This window comes from Panicum virgatum, chromosome 5K (assembly GCF_016808335.1).
Source record: "Panicum virgatum strain AP13 chromosome 5K, P.virgatum_v5, whole genome shotgun sequence".
Classification (NCBI taxonomy): domain Eukaryota; kingdom Viridiplantae; phylum Streptophyta; class Magnoliopsida; order Poales; family Poaceae; genus Panicum; species Panicum virgatum.
The window spans coordinates 25,846,610-25,862,471 of NC_053140.1; the positions used below are offsets into that span (position 1 = coordinate 25,846,610).

The window sequence follows — 15,862 nt, forward strand, 5'->3', positions numbered from 1 at the left end:
TTCTAGCGCATTCAGGTGTGTTTGGCGCGATTCTGTGTCAACAGTCGCATGGTCTTTATGTCGTCTAGGTAAAGAAGTACACCCTTGCAAGGTTAATAAATCAATTTACATTGTCGCGCTCGGTTATGGACAAGCTTAATTCCCACATGGATTCTTACTAGAGATATAGATGTATGTTTGGCTTTGGTTAATTAAGTTACTTATGCTTCAATTACTTATTCTACTCTTAATCAACTAAAATTGTGTCGTGGGTTGGGCAAGATTAGTTAATTTGTTAGTGAGCTAGTACTTGGATTAGAGGTTGTGCTTATGCAAGAACCACTTAACTCAAGCTTTATTCTTGATGTACCCTCATGGCAAGATCCTTGGTTATTTAATTTGTGTAGGACTTGCAAAAACCTTCTGTTCTTATGTTGCTTTAACCCTAAGTTGCAGGTGAGCCCAAGCTTATGTTTGGTCACTTTTATCCCGCAGGTCCTGCGCGGTTTAGGAAACCTTTTTACCACAATGATGTCTCTAGGCAAAGGTACTATCATTTATCACACTATTGGTATCATATCGAGCATCATATGCTAGCTCGCATCTAAATGTTAATGATTCAGCGGTTTGCTTTAAGTCGGTACAAATTGGACGGTTCTTACATCTATCATCAAAATGATTGATAGCAAAAACCAAATTAAACTCTTTTGCACGTTGGTTGGACGGCTGACCAAGGAACGCCACAACTATCCAGCACTAAATCATTCATTTTTTTCACACTACTCTGAAGACTTATATGTGCCAACAACATTTTCCCAAGGAAAAAGCTAACTGGAAACATGGGGCGTTTGGCCTACAGGGAAAAAAAAAAGGTAAACGGGAGAAGACGTTAAGTCAAGCCGAACGATGTCCGGAGTGGCAGAGCTGTCCCTATCACGGATAGATGTTCTTGCTGGATGCGAACAAAGATACTACAATGGTGAAACGGTTACATAGTACACGAAGTAATGATATACATAGCCCTAGGTGATCAGCATATTGCTGTCACCACCACCACTAATTTACTATCAAGTTGACGTTGAACAATTCATTGATCAGCATCTTCATGCTCATTAGAAGATGTTTTTTATATTCATAGGCTCACCAAACGCAAACAAGGAATCCTGATATTAATTAAATTTGAGTAAATCTTATAATATAGCACATCTCGCATTATTGTGGCGGCTGCAACACCATTTCTTGTTCGTTTCATTGACCTTCTGATGGCACTGTAGGAACCTTTGACACTGCACATTATGAAATTGCAAAAGGATTACATTTGTTCATTGTGCAACCATATATGTAACCTACTATTTAAGCCACATAAGGGTAACTCACCAGGTTCAAGTGTCAAGCGAGTTGAGGGCATTTCTTCTTTTGTTGCTGTTGCAACCTTAGAGCAATGTCTATGAAACAGCAAATGAGCTACTATTCGGTCAATTGGATTTGTGGTTGTTTCTGCTTCCTTAGTTGGAGATCTGAGATCATACAAAAGATGGACCGAGTCATTAAAATATTTCCATGATTAAAACAATGGACCACAAACTAGTAGTACCTAACAAGTGTACATAAAACGTGTCGCTGCTCAGATGTGGTAAAGATGGTAAATAAGGCATGATTTGAGGTCATTTTAGGTGATTTTAAATTAGATAATATATGTTACCAAATAGAACTCCGCCATGGCCGGTCCCAAGCCCGGGTAAAGGAAGAGGGTTGTGTTAAGGCTTGATGAGCCAACGTAAAAATCTTGCCACTCTTATGGAGATGAAACCCAAGAGAAAACCGTTGGGGCGTAACCCTCTTAGCGACGCGCCATATCGAAACCCGGATATGGTATTAAGTGAGCAAGGGCCGGGTCGTCACCCTCGTGGCGCGCTGTGTCTTGATCTGGATACAGTGTCAAGTGAGCAAGGATCGGGTCGTCGCTTCCTCAGTGGCGCGCTACATCGGCGCCCGGGTCTAGTGAAAAGTGAGCAAGGGTCTTCACATCTGACTCGGCGGGTGCCAAGGGCAAGGAAGCTAGTCGAGCCAACTAGGATTCGTCTAGGTAGTTGGAACGTAGGGTCCCTTACGGGTAGGTTAAGAGAGTTAGTTGATTCAGCGATTAAGAGGCGTGTAAATATTCTATGCATTCAGGAGACTAAATGGAAGGGCCAGAAGGCGAAGGAGGTAGAGGATACTATTGGAGAGAATAATTGCTGTATTTCTCCAACCCTAGAAGGGTGGGTATATATAATACCTATACATGGGCCTCTAGATGGGCCTCTATACACATGGGCTCAATATACTCCAACACCCCCCGCAGTCTGAACTACCGGCGCAGCGGTGTTCAAGACTGGATAACAAGAAAGCTAACACCCCCCCCCCCCCCCCCGCAGTCTGAACTACCGACGCAGCGGTGTTCAAGACTGGACAAGAAGAGAGTACAAATAGAGTACAAAGGGCAAATACCCCCCGCAGCCACAATTAGCCACCGGCTACGTTGAGGCTGGATCGAAACTCCGAGAAGGTCGAGGAGGGCAGCCCCTTGGTGAAGACGTTAGCAAACTGGGAGGTAGTCGGGATATGGAGTACCCGAACATCGCCGATTGCGACTCTGTCGCGCACGAAGTGTAGGTCGATCTCCACGTGCTTCGTCCGCTGATGCTGGACGGGGTTGGTGGAGAGATACACGGCGCTAACGTTGTCGCAGTAGACGAGCGGGCTATGGAGCTCCGCCAAGAGCTGTCGTAGCCAGGACGCCTCCGCTACGCCCTTAGCGACAGCCCGGTACTCTGCCTCGGCACTGGAGCGGGAGACAACCGGCTGTCGCTTGGACGACCAGGAGACCAGGTTGCCGCCCAGGAAGACGGCGTAGCCGGAAGTGGAGCGATGAGTGTCTGGGCAGCCAGCCCAGTCAGCGTCGGTGTAGACCACCAGCTCAGCAGAGGACGAGTGGTGAAGCACCAGGCCGAGGTCCACAGTGCCACGGACGTAGCAGAGGAGATGCTTCAGCGCAGCAAGGTGTGACTCCCAGGGATCATGCATATGGAGACAGACCTGCTGGACATCGTAGGTGAGGTCCGGCCTGGTGAAGGTGAGGGACTGCAAAGCACCAGCCAGACTCCGGTAGGCAGTAGGATTAGCCACCGGATAACCCAGATCAGCGGACAGTTTCGCCTGAGTGTCGACAGGAGTGGAGCAGGGCTTGCAATCAGTCATCCCAGCCCGCTCCAGGATATCGAGTGCGTACTGCCGCTGGTGCAGGAGAAGACCAGATGGGCGAGGCTCAACAGTGACGCCCAAGAAGTGGTGGAGCTAACCGAGATCCTTCATAGCAAACTCCTGCTGCAGAGAGGAGATGACACTCTGAAGCAACCGCTGACTAGAGGCTGTGAGCACAATGTCATCAACGTAGAGCAGCAGATAGGAAGTCTCATCCCCACGGCGGTAGACGAAGAGAGATGTGTCAGACTTGGCCTCGGTGAACCCCAATGTCAGCAAGAACGTGGCGAACCGAGAGTACCAAGCCCGAGGAGCCTGCTTATCACTAAAACCCAGGAGTGTTGGCTTCAAGCTTTGGCACACAGGAACGACTACAAATAGGAATGGAGTGGGAATTTTGATTGATAAGAGCCTCAAGGATGATGTGGTGGATGTCATAAGGCGAGGAGATAGGATCATCTTAGTCAAGCTCGTTGTTGGTGACTTAGTCCTGAACGTTATTAGTGCTTATGCCCCCCAAGTAGGACACGATGAGAGTGCTAAGAGACAGTTCTAGGATGACTTAGATGACATGGTTAGAGCTGTACCTATTAGGGAGAAGCTTTTTATAGGAGGAGATCTTAATGGTCATGTAGGAACCACAAAACAGGGTTCGAGACGGCACATGGGGTTTTTGGTTTTGGTAGCAGAAATCCGGAAGGGGAGGAAGTCTTAGACTTTGCTATAGCTTTTGACCTAATGCTAGCCAACACTTTCTTTCAAAAGAGAGAGTCCCACTTAGTGACCTTCAGTAGTGGCCAACACACTAGTCAGATCGACTTTATCCTCACAAGAAGAGAGGATAAACGAGCATGCTTCGATTGTAAGGTGATACCTGGAGAGTGTAGTTTTCCAACATAAGCTGGTGGTGGCCGACTTTCGTTTTCAGATGCGTGCCGGTAGGTCTAAACAAGCCAAGATCGCAAGAACGAAGTAGTGGAAGCTAAAAGGGGAGATGGACAAGGTATTCAAGGGAAGAGTTATTGTGGAGGGCTCTTGGAATGAAGAGGGCGACGCAAACTACATGTGGGAGAAGATGGCGACCTGCATTCGGAAGGTAGCTTCGGAAGTTTTTGGGATGACCAGAGGGGGTGGGTGCAAAACTAAAGACACGTGGTGGTGGAACGAGGACGTCCAGAGGGCTATTAAGGAGAAGAAAGAGTGTTATAAGCATTTATTTCTTGATAGGAGTGCAGATAATATAGAGAAGTACAAGGTGGCAAAAAAGATCGTAAAATGAGCTGTGAGTGAGGCGAAGGGTCGGACTTATGAGGATATGTACCAACGACTGAATACAAAGGAAGGAGAGAAGGACATCTATAGGATGGCGAGGGTACGTGAGAGAAAGACGAGGGACTTCAGCCAGGTTAAGTGCATTAAGGACGATATGGATCAACTCTTGGTGAAGGAGGATGAAATCAGACTTAGATGGCAAGAGTATTTTGACAGACTGTATAACGGGGATAATGAGAATACAACTTTTCAGCTAGACGACTCTTTTGATGATACCAACAGGCGCTTTGTGAGGAGGATTCAACAATTTGAGATCAAAGAGGCGTTGAAAAGGATGAAAGGAGGTAAGGCGACAGGCCCTGATGGTATTCCAGTCGAGGTGTGGAGGTGCCTAGGTGATATAGCGATAGTTTGGCTAACAAAATTTTCAATCATATTTTTCGGTCGAACAAGATGCCTGAAGAGTGGAGAAGGAGTATATTGGTGCCGATCTACAAGAACAAAGGGGATATTCAAAGCTGCACCAACTACCGGGAAATTAAGTTGGTGAGCCATACTATGAAGCTATGGGAGAGAGTTATTGAGCATCGTTTGAGAGGGATGACGCAGGTCACTATGAACCAGTTTGGTTTCATGCCTGGAAGGTCAACCATAGAAGCAATTTTCCTAATAAGACATGTCATGGAGCGGTATAGAGAGCAGAAGAAGGACCTACACATGGTTTTCATTGACTTGGTGAAGGCTTATGACAAGATGACCATGGAATGTGATGTGGTGGGCTTTGGATAGGCATAAAGTCCCAACAAAGTATGTGGCCCTCATTAAGGACATGTACAATAATATAATGACTAGGGTCCGAACAAGTGATGGTGACACAGATGACTTTCCGATTAAGATAGGACTACATCAAGGATCAGCTTTGAGCCCGTATGTTTTTGCCCTAGTGATGGATGAGGTCACAAGAGACATACAAGGTGATATTCCTTGGTGTATGCTTTTCGCTGATGATGTCGTGTTAGTTGATGAAAGCCGTGCGGGAGTGAATAGGAAGCTGGAGTTGTGGCGGCAAATGCTAGAGTCCAAATGTTTTAGACTTAGCAGGACTAAAACTGAGTATATGAGGTGTGACTTCGGCGCCACTCATGAGGAGGGAGATGTTAGTTTGGAAGGCCAAGTAGTGCCCAAGAGGGATACCTTTCGATATTTGGGATCGATGCTACAGAGAGATAGAGATATTGATGAGGATGTTAGTCATAGAATCAAAGCGGGATGGATGAAGTGGTGCCAAGCATCTGGCGTCCTTTGTGACAAGAAGGTACCTCAGAAGTTAAAAGTCAAGTTTTATAGAACGGCGATTAGACCGGCAATGTTGTATGGTGCGGAATGTTGGCCTACAAAAAGGCGGCACGTCCAACAATTAAGTGTTGCAGAAATGCGCATGTTGCGTTGAATTTGTGGGCATACAAGGATGGATCGAGTTCGAAATGATGATATATGGGATAGGTTAGGGATAGCACCAATTGAAGAAAAGCTTATCCAACACCGGCTGAGATGGTTTGGACATGTCCAATGGAGACCGCCAGAGGCACTAGTGCATAGTAGATTTCAACATGAAATCCAACTTCAAGAAATTGTAGTGGCATGGATCCAACTAACCCTATCCTAAAGCACGACGGTAATATGAGGAGAGGCAGGAGCCGACCAAAGTTGACACGGGAAGAAACAATTAGAAGAGACTTGAAAGACTGGAGTATACCTAGAGATTTGTCCTTGGATAGGAGTGCTTGGAAAGCCGCGATTCACGTGCCAGAACCATGAATAATGGTCTTTGTTGGGTTTCAACTCTAGCCTACCCCAACTTGCTTGGGATTAAAAGGCTTTGTTGATGTTGATGTTACCAAATAGCATTAAAAATCCAAATACGAGAACACATCAACAAACCTATTTTCCAGTGAAGTAATCTACCTTGTCCTAGTAGATGTGTCATGCTCTGAAGCTTCATCTTCATCTTTAGTAGTCTTGTTAGTGCTACTCCTGTCACCGGCAATTTGTCTCTCGGTGGCACTATGGGCCAAGCGAAGAAAACTATCTCGAATGCATTGTCGAGTTTTGGTATTCAACTGTGTGAGAAAGGTAAAAAAAGCTGAAGTTAATTTCTTTTCTGGTGAACATCTTCAGCAACTAAATAATGCTTTCAGTAGACATATGAAGCGTCAATAAAATTAAAAGGGAAGAACAAATTGCCTTGCCAAGAGCATCTTGAAGTTGATAATATATTTTCTTCTCTATATAGGGATCATCTGAAATTGCAGAACTTTTGTGAACCTCGTCATGGCTAGTTGGCATCATCTCAGGCGAAAAGACCTTACTTGTGTTTTCATCTATGACAATTGAGCTCCCTAAAGAATCTGGATTTTTGTTCCTTGTGGAGTATGCTTGAGGTACAATTGTGTCACTGCCAGAACCCTCGTGACCAAATTGTTGCTGTTGTTGCTGAATAGCCATCAGCGCTTGCATTTGCTGCCTGCGCCTAAGCTTTTCGATCTTTTCTTGTGGTGTCATCCTCAGTGGCCTTGATGGTATGTATTGGCACTTTTCATTGGAACCCGCATGTTTTGGAGAATCTGCGGAAGTTTGGTAGCTTGTGGAAGGTGATTTTATCTGATGGTCTTCAGCTTGAACGTTTGACACTAATGGCATGGTAGGAAACTGATATGCTGGATACCCATATCCAGGAAAAATAAAGTGATTAGAATGCCGTACTGGCCCCATGTTCTTGCTATCCTGGAACAGTGCATATTGAGGAGTCTGGACAGGTTGCATAGGAGCTTGCAAATTGGCTGATGCATTCTGTAACACCCGGTTTATAAAAGGACATAAACCGAGCAATCATATACGTGCCAGGATCAAGTCACACGTATATACAATATAATGAACAGTATATCACAGCACATATCACGTAAAAGATATAATAAAACGAGTACGAATGTTATTTATTACATTAATGACAAAATGTCTGATACAGCGGAAGCGTAAAGTACAAATACGATAAGAACTCTCCGAAGCTGAGCAGGGCGCCACAGGGACGTCGACTGGGAGACGAACGCCTAGAAGTCCTCGTAGTCCTGGTAGCACTGAGCGAACTCTCTCGCGTCGGCAGGAACTGAGCAGCAGTAGAGTATCCTATTCAAATTCTAAAACCACCAAACAAACAAAGGTTTGAATTCAAATACAAATTTGAATTCAAACCACACTCAAATAATTAAAACTATGCGCCAGCATGAATGCACAAACATTTTAACCCTATGATAAATTTTAATTACTTGAGGATCAAAATTAGATTAAATGAAAGTCTAAACACAACAAACCTTAGAAATTTAATTAAAGCCAATTAAATTTATTATTATTTGCTGAAATTTAAATTAGGGTGTTACAAATCCTACCCCCTTACAGGAATCTCGTCCCGAGATTCTGGGCTGGCTAGCAAAGAGATTAGGATATGTCTTCATTAGCTCCTCTTCCTTCTTCTGGCAAGTCTTCCGGAAAGACGTCTGGTAATTCAGACACCACGCGAATACCATCCGTGGGTCTAGCCTCCATCTGATGAAGAAAACCAGAAGGCTCTGTAGCACTGACTGTCACCTCTTGGCCATTAGATGCTAACAAGTGAACTGACCGCTGAGCACAATCAATTCTGACTCCCCACTTGGCAAGAGTATCCATTCCCAGAATCACGTCAATACCCTTGGTGTCCATCACCATCAGATTTGTACTGAACTTTACTCTCCCTATGGAAACAATGACTCTGGGCAGGAGATATGAGACCTCAATTGTCCTCCAGGTGAAGATACTAACATGCACTTCTTTAAAGTGTTAGTACGAATACCATGACGCTCGACAAAAGACTGTGCAATAAAGGAATGTGTAGCACCAGTATCGAACAGCACCGTAGCTGGATATGAGTTGACCATGGACGTACCAATAACCACGTTCGGAGACTCGGCCACTGACTCGGCCGTCACATGGTTCACCTTCCCCTGTCGTGGCGCTCTGGGTTGGGCTGGGCGCCCCTGCTGTCCTGCCTGCCGTGGAGCCGGTGAAAGGCGCTTCTGTGGACAACTTTTGGCATAATGACCTTTTTGCCCGCATTGGTAGCACATGCGGTGGTGGTGAATGGCGCTACTTGGTTGACCTCCATGTGAACTTAACATCACATCTTGCATCATTTCTGCTGCTTGCTCTTTGGACTCCTTGCGACCGTGTGGCTGGATCACATTCATAGTGATAGTCAACCCATCAACATAATCATAGAGTGTTCGGTTCTTGACCTGTGTATCTATAGAGCACTCAGGATCCTTTCTCTTCTGGATGGTTTGTAGCTCATCGACTGCTGGATCGTCAAGGAAAAGGGAATCCTCTGCTAGCTGCTCTTGATGAGACCTCTTTCTCTTTGTACTGGAGAACAACCTCTGGTTCCTCCTAGTTGTAGCTTCATCTTCAGTTGCACGAACTTGACGATAAGGAACGCCATAGAATTGGCAACACGGGCAAGCCTTCTCACCATTCTTCGGGTGGTATGTTGTTTGCGAAGACTGATCTTGTATCATCGTCGGCTGCTTCACTGAAAGTGTTGCATGAACACCATCACCCATTGCACGGTCTCCAAGGTCTTTTTGTTCCGCTGCCTTCTGAGCTGGGGCAAAGAGGATACACAGATTGATAAGGTCAAGGAAGAGAGAAAAACTCCATTATTTAAGGTTCTATCCTATTTAGACAACACTACACAGGCATTACTACTGATAACTCCAGATAGGTGTTACCTAAATCCGGGAACAAGGAACTAGAGCATAACTCTTCTGTTTCGTCTGAGAGATTCTCAACTTCTCTTGTACTAACTGTAGGCCGGGGTGTCACATCCCTACCCCCTTACAGAAACCGACGTCCTCGTCGGTGACGTCCTTGCCAGTGAATCCCTGGATATCACCTCTTCTTCGTGCTATCCTTCTTCTCAACAAGACAGAAACCCAAGGCATGATAAGGTAGAGAGGATAGAGTGGATGGTTTTTCCCCCAATGATCTAACTCATTTTATTAATTAATTAACTTTAACTTAAAACTGATTTTCATTGAACAAATGTAACTACTAAACTATGCAATCAACCAAAAACCCAAATCAAACATGTAGCATAATAACAAGCAGACAATTTTCACGACTTAGCCGAGTTTAACACATGACTCAGCTAACACAACGCGTCGCAGAACGTGCTATCATATTATTATAAAAGGGTCACCTAGCTTATACTCATGGTAGTCAGCTGACTGATTCAGGCCAAAATCTACGAAAACTATTCTTTAGAGAGAGAAATTGAGGCAAGACGAGTAAAAGGCATACAATTCAAGGGGTATAATAGTAAAATAGTTTCAGCAGACAAGGCTGAGAGGGAAGAAGACTTAAATCTCGACTAGTTCTATCTAGGCTTTCGTCCTACAGTCGATACGACTCTGATACCACTCTGGAACACCCGGTTTATAAAAGGACATAAACCGAGCAATCATATATGTGCCAGGATCAAGTCACACGTATATACAACAGAATGACAGTATATCATAGCACATATCACGTAAAAGATATAATAAAACGAGTACGAATGTTATTTATTACATTAATGACAAAATGTCTGATACAGCGGAAGCGTAAACTACAAATACGATAAGAACTCTCCGAAGCTGAGCAGGGCGCCACAGGGACGTCGACTGGGAGACGAACGCTTAGAAGTCCTCATAGTCCTGGTAGCTCTGAGCGAACTCCCTCGCGTCGGCAGGAACTGAGCAGCAGTAGAGTATCCAAGAGGAAAAAGAGTATAGTAGGCAAGAGTGAGTACACAACTTGTACTCAACAAGTATAACACAAACTATGAGGCTCTAGGATGGCTGACTGACTGCATTAGCTTTTAAGTCTTGGCAAAATTTTATTAAAGCTATTTACTACAAGTTGATGCATTACCATAAACCCAGTTACATAGTAATTAGTCAAAATTAATCATGTTACTACTGAGTACCAAACCCAACCAAGCCAAGGTAACCCCGAGAGGCACCTCCCTCGTCGGAAGGAGATAACCCCACTAATCAAAAGGAGGATCTGGGCCGCTCATGACCGTGAGCACGGCTAGTATACCAGTTTTACACTCTGCAGAGGTTGCACATCTTTACCCACAAGTCGTGAGCTACGCTAGTTGTTCATCACACTTCCTTAGGTGAGATGACTAGCAAACTCACTACGAGGCCGTTACAAAGGACACGTTGGTAAGGTGTAACCGCTAAGGAATCAGGCTCCGCAACGATGGTAACCACCTCGAGGGGTACGCAGACCAAGCTTCGTAGCCTGGCCACCATTGAAGCTCACCACCCCCCATGCCCCGTCGGTAAGTTACTCCCAAACCAAAATGACCTAATTAGTAAGCCAAGACCGTCCCATTCCAGTCTTGTGGTAGCGCTGTTGTCCCAGGTTGTCGCTCTATGAACCGGTCCTTATGGAGAGTGGCCAACCAGGCAGTAAGCACCGTGCTGGCCCCCTAAACCATGTTTCTATCAAAACCAATTTTAATGAGAAGTGAGCCACTCAAGCCACACAGAGGGCCACTCTCAGAATTAAGTTGCATATACCATTAATCAAATTAATTAAAAAGGAGCAAGTGTGTTATAGCGCAGAACCTAGCACAACTAACCAAAATGCAACCCAAGGATATATATATATATATAAAGGATATAAAGTGGCTAGGAAAGTCCTTATAGGCATACAATATTAAAATGCAGTATGATAATGTATTTAAAGTGATAGGTGTAGTTCATGTTATACTTGCCTTCCTCGTACTGCTCCTGCTGCTGCTCAAACTGGTCGGAAGACGGCTGCTCCAGGTACTGGTACTGGGGCTCCTCAGATGCATCAACGTCTACTCACGAACACATGGCCAAAAACAATACACCACATAAACATACATGCAAACAATAGCATAAACTAAGAAACAGTACAACAATACATAAAAACAGCACACTAAACTAGTCTAAAACTATTCTACGCGTTACAACGATCCTGTGGATATAAAGAACGCCTAAAATGGAGCTAAAACGCAAAAACTAGGCCTAAAACAAGTTCTAGGGGCTTATCTGCGAGAAAAACTAAGTTCCAGGGGGTTTTCTGCAAAAACCGAGGGCCTAAACGTAATTAAACCTTAGGTTCAGGGGCTAACGCGTGAAAAAGCCAGGGGTGGACGGCGGGTTATATATCTAAAAAGGTCAGGGGGTCTGTGCAAGATTTTGGGCCAAACTGTAATTAGTTTTCTATACAGATGGACCGCGGGTTAATTCCTAGGAAACTGGGGGGCTCTTTAGCAAAAACTCCAGGCGAACCATTATCTACAGATCTCGGCCGTAGGATTCGAATCTGGCGGGTCAGATCTATTCGGCCTACGATCAAATCTGGGCCATAGGATTTGGATCGGGCGGCTACAGGCAAAGGGAAGCGCGGGGCGGCGGCGAGACGTCGCCGGAGCAGAGCTCCGCGGCGGCGCTCGGCCGGAGCTGGCGGAACGGGCACTACAGAGCACTAATCGGGCCGGGGATTGGCCGTGGGGCATCGCCATGGCATGCGTAGTCCACCTGGCCACTCAGAGCAGCGGATTGGGGTTCGGGACGGCGAGTGCGGCGGCGGTGGCGGGTGTGTGCGGTGGAGCATCGACGGCGTGCGGTGCCCGGCGCGTCAGAGTAGCCTACGGCCTAATTGGAGTAGCGCAAACGGAGGCGTGGGGCTCTGGGGTGCTCACCGAGGGGTTGTTGTGGACGGAGAGGTGACGTAGAGGCGCCGGCGATGGGGTCCCGTGGCGGCGTATGGCGGAGGTTGGTGACGAGGTTGATGCAGGGATCGGAGCGGAGTGCAGCGGCTCGGGGAAGATCCAGGCGTCGAGGCGGAGCTGTTGCGCTGCTCGGCCGGGGCTCCGGTGTGGCGGAGTGGCGTGGCCGCGGCGGCGCGGGCTCTGCTCCGGGCGGAGCAATCATGGAGGCGGCGCTAGGGTTCTGGGGAAAGATTGGGGTGGGGATAGGTCACGGGAGGTCGCGGAGCCAGTTATAGGAGGGGGCCGGGATCTCGGCGTGCGGGCCGTTGGGCACGCGGGCGAGTGTCACGGCGAGATTAGCGGTGAGCTATTGTTGCGAGGCCGGGAAGGGCGGGGAAGACAGAGCTGACCGGTGGGGTCAGCACATCAGAGAGGGGAGGGGACGCGTGCGGGGCTTGGGCTGTCGGCGCGCGCGAGCGTGCGAGCAAAGAGCGAGCTGGGCTGGGGACGCATGGCCCGGTTGGTCGGCTTGCTGAGGAACGCGCGCGGGTGTGACGCATGAAGCTGAAGTGTGGGCCTGCGTTGGCAGGGAGAGGAGGAAAAGGCAGCACAGGGTGCTGCTGGCGGTGTTTGGCCCTGGTGTCAGCGCGCGGTTGCTGGGTGTGGGTCGACCTGAGGGGAAAGGGGGTGTTAGCTGGGCTGCCGGGATGATACGGGCCGCGGTTTGGGTTGGGCCAGAGAGGAGAGGGAAAGCCGGGCCTGTTTGGGAAAAAGGTTCGGGCCAGCTGGGCTGTGTTGCTAAACTGGGCTGGATTGGGTTTGGGTCTTGGTTCTCCTTTCTATTTTCTATTCAAATTCTAAAACCAACAAACAAACAAAGGTTTGAATTCAAATACAAATTTGAATTCAAACCACACTCAAATAATTAAAACTATGCGCCAGCATGAATGCACAAACATTTTAACCCTATGATAAATTTTAATTACTTGAGGATCAAAATTAGATTAAATGAAAGTCTAAACACAATAAACCTTAGAAATTTAATTAAAGCCAATTAAATTTATTATTAATTGCTGAAATTTAAATTAGGGTGTTACACATTCTGTACTTTGCTCTAGAAAAAGCCACTTGTATCACTGGATATTTTAATTTGGCCCCTTTCCTCCTATTTTCTGCTTGACCTCACTGGTCTCTTCTGCATATTTCCCTACATTGAGTGGTTAATTCATATTGAATTAAAGAAAACTCACCCCCTCAAAAAAATGCAAGAAAGTACCAATTGAGTTAAGCAGATTAATCATAGGCTTTAAAAATAGCTTTCAGGAAGAGATACTGCACATATATTGAGCCGATTTTTCCTAACAAAAACTCTACTGTGTGCTTAATGTACTCGAAAGCACCAGATACTTATCTTACGGAATTCAGAGCATTAATTGGAGCAACCTTAGGCTTACAAATATAACATATCACAATGATACAACAAGATTGTCACAAAAAATTATAAGATATGTCAAAATCAGTTTGTAAATAGACTACAGATTCACACAGCAATTGGAAACCAGCTATATCTTTAACATCCATTGCCGTAAGTGAAAAATGCCATGTTTTCTTTTGATATCAATCCAAATAAGAAACATCCGCATATTAGTTAGTACTTCAGTTTGATATAAAAGCTCTGAAGTGATTTCGGTCATAAAAAGTTTAGCAGGGTACACTATGGCTTCTACCTCCTGCAAGAACTGGTTTGGTTTTCCATAATATTTGCAAGTCAGATGATTTTTGCTGTCAACTAGCTCTCCAGATTTAGCATTAGCATCTGCTACCTGCCAAAAGTGGATAACAAGAGTAGCCAAATAATAATTGCTAAACATAGGAACATATGTATATGCATTCATTTGTGTACCTTGTTTTCTTGTTTGGTAATGCCACTGGAAATTTTATTAGTCAAAAGCGAAGAAGGCCCATGATCAGATAGTGGTTGTTTATTCCATGGTACTTGCTAATCAAATAGAAGCAAATTACAGTGAGAAGAATGTGGAACAGAAAAACATGCAATTTTCCAGCACACTAAGAACTACATTTACATACTGGAATTGGGATCGATTGGACAGTATTATCCATCAATTCCGAAGATGCAGAAAAAAAAATCACTGGCGCTGGCAACCATCTCATTACTGAATATGGAGTCACTGTGGCTGCAAAAAAAAATACACCTGATAAGATTACGAAGTTGATAGTACTATCCAGTCATGAAAGAGTCAATGACTGCAAAATCAACTCATGGGTTGAGTAATTAGTAATGAGTTTCCAATCATACCTAAATAGAGAGTCAAAATCATCGAAGTCACCAATATTACCCCAGTCGCAATCAAGGAAGGTGCTACTCTTCTCTTCATGATCATTACCAAAAACTTCAGGTTCACCATCCAGCTGCACTGTACGCAGATTAAGAAAAGCGATGTAATTTTCTTCTTTATCATAAATGCATGTTTTTTTAGGCACCGATGTAACTATTGGACCAGAACTTTCCAAATTAAAGCAGAAACATAATAAACATTGGCAATGCAGAATACTGAAAGAAGTAAACCTGTAGTATTTCCTGTCACTTTCTGTAAACTGGGCTCAGCACTGAAATCCAGATATGTGGATGCTATGTTATCAACGCTATAGTTTCTATCAAGCGCAGGATTCAGAGAAGGTAGGTCAGGCCAGGATTCCATGTCAAGTCGTGTAGCTGAAAATGTGTACTTGTCTGATTTGCAAACTGCTTTTCCATCCCTTGAAGTTCAGTTCGATCACCTGCAGAATGTTTAGTAGTGCCCGCAATACTCACTGTGTCTTCATCATTGTTCTTGTGATCTCCAACACTAACTAACGTACTATCTTCTGCACCTTTAGGGTAAGGCATAATATGGTCTTCACTCTCATTAAACTCAGCCCATATTGCATCCCCAACCTGCAGAGGGAATAAAATAATGAAAAAATGGAAATACCCAGTGCTCAATGCTCCAATAATACAAGAGAAAACAAATTTAAATAATCTAAATGCATCTTCTGGAAGACTAACCAGTGTGCTAGTCATCCAATATGTTAGATGTATATTCATCTTATGTATTTAGTCACTAGTATAGGGTGCTCTTTGCACATTGTACATGACCTTATCAGCCCTTTGGGCATGGCAATACACTTGAGTTGCTCAGTTGTAACATGGTAACAGAGCCTAGGGTTTCCAATCTTCCAATCCCGCCGGTTCCAACGAACCACCGGCGAGTTGCTGGTGAGGTCCCACTGCCATCCGGCTTGCTCCACCTCTCCTTCTTCCCCTCCCCCTCTTTCCCCTACGTGGCCTCGCCCGTGCCTGCTCTGTGCGGCCCTCGCAACAAGCCCCGCATGCCTCGACGCCCTGCCCCACGTGGCCCCAAGCCCTCCCTGTCCCGCCTCCCTCGTGCGGGCTCGAGCGACGGGCGCCCCTTCTTGTGGCCCCATACGCATCTCAAGCGCACCACGCCTCGCGCCTTGCGGTGCCTCCTCCCCGCGTGC

The 15,862-nt window shown here is 45.7% G+C and overlaps 1 pseudogene; it reads right to left on the minus strand.

Annotated features, from left to right (window-relative positions):
- Positions 1–868: 868 nt before the first annotated feature.
- LOC120707006 lies at positions 869–15,618 on the minus strand (annotated as a pseudogene).
- Between the last annotated feature and the right edge of the window lie 244 nt (positions 15,619–15,862).